Below are 1,339 nucleotides of genomic sequence, written 5' to 3' on the forward strand. Positions count from 1 at the left end.
GGAGACTGGGGTGACCCCTCCTCACTGAGGAGCTCTCTTCCACCTTCTTTTGGGACCTTTTTACTTGTCAGTGTCTCTCTCCTCTGCATCAGCCAAGCACAAGCCCTATACACAGCTCATCTACCCCGTGGCACAGTTGTGATCAGTCCCTGGGGAAGTGAGGAGGGAATAGCCAGGACAGGGTCAGCACAGACAGGATGCTCTGGTGAAAGGGCCCATGCAGGTTTCTCTGTGTGGCAGCATCTCTGTGTGAAGGTGCTGGGTTGGGAAGAGTGAGGGTGGCTGGAATCAGAGACAGAAGTTATCAGGCTCCTGTGGCTTAAGGGCTAAAGCCTTCCTGCACAGAGGCAGCTGGGGGCTGTGGGTTTGAATCCTACATCGTTCAACAGAGGTTTTCTGCGTGGTTTTACTTTTAGTTTTCCCCAGATGGCAGAGTAAAAGCAGCATCTCACCCCAAGGAGAAAGAAAGGCTCTCCTGCCCCACTGCAGTGCCTTGATAGAGTGCCAGATGCAAACTGGAGGGGTGAGCAGTGGGACTTGAAGAGCAAGGACCATGATTTAACCATGTGGTGTGTCTGGCCGAGTGCTGTCACAACTGCTCCCTTCCCCCTAGGCATGCAGTAGGGTCAGGCTGAGACCCTCCAGAGATGCCCTCAGGCACCAGGGTCTCTGGTGATGTTATCACCTGTACAATGTGTGGTACACAGGGGCAGTGCGTGGCCATGAGAGCTGCTGCCTCCCAGTGCGATGCTCCACTGGTTTAGTGGGGACATCAGAGACAGCAGTGAGGAGGGAAAGGTGTCAGTGGGTTAGGGAAGGGTCTGTGATTGGGAGTTGGGGTGCTCAGGGAGGTGGGTACCCTCCAGGGCAGGAGCTGGTGGGTCAGAGCAGGGCTTGCAGCCCACCAGGATGGCCGAGTGGTGAAGGCGTTGGACTTAAGATCCAATGGGCACATGCCCGCGTGGGTTCGAACCCCACTTCTGGTAGGAACCTCCTTTTTCTCTTGTTCCACAGCTCCCACCCCAGCTTTTAGAGCATCAGTTCAGAGCAGGGATGGGAGCTCCAGGCCCTGTGCCCTTCAATCCCCACACATTCCATGTCCCAGCATGAGGAGCTTGGTGGGACTGAGCCACCCTGCTTTGAATGAATGTGTGGAGAGACATGAGCCAGTCCCTTTGGCACACGGGTAATGGATCTCATCTTCCATGCAGGAAGTGCTGAGACATTTGTGGGCTTGAATCCCACATGCTCCCAAAATAGCAACCTGTTTTCCCATGGCAGAAATAGGAAAAACTGACTATCCTGAAGGGGGAAAAACAAGGTGTTGAGCTCTAAACAG

At 54.5% G+C, this 1,339-nt stretch overlaps 1 non-coding gene across 1 annotated transcript; it reads left to right on the plus strand.

The window, feature by feature from the left end:
* The first annotated feature begins 903 nt into the window (after window positions 1-903).
* TRNAL-UAA (transfer RNA leucine (anticodon UAA)) lies at window positions 904-986 on the plus strand. Its single transcript has one exon. It is a non-coding gene; the product is annotated as a tRNA-Leu (tRNA).
* Window positions 987-1,339: the final 353 nt, after the last annotated feature.

The sequence above is a fragment of the Neopsephotus bourkii genome, unplaced genomic scaffold, assembly GCF_033783945.1.
Source record: "Neopsephotus bourkii isolate Nb327-2 ecotype Australia unplaced genomic scaffold, CSIRO-AGI_Nbou_v1 NB_887, whole genome shotgun sequence".
NCBI classification, from domain to species: domain Eukaryota; kingdom Metazoa; phylum Chordata; class Aves; order Psittaciformes; family Psittacidae; genus Neopsephotus; species Neopsephotus bourkii.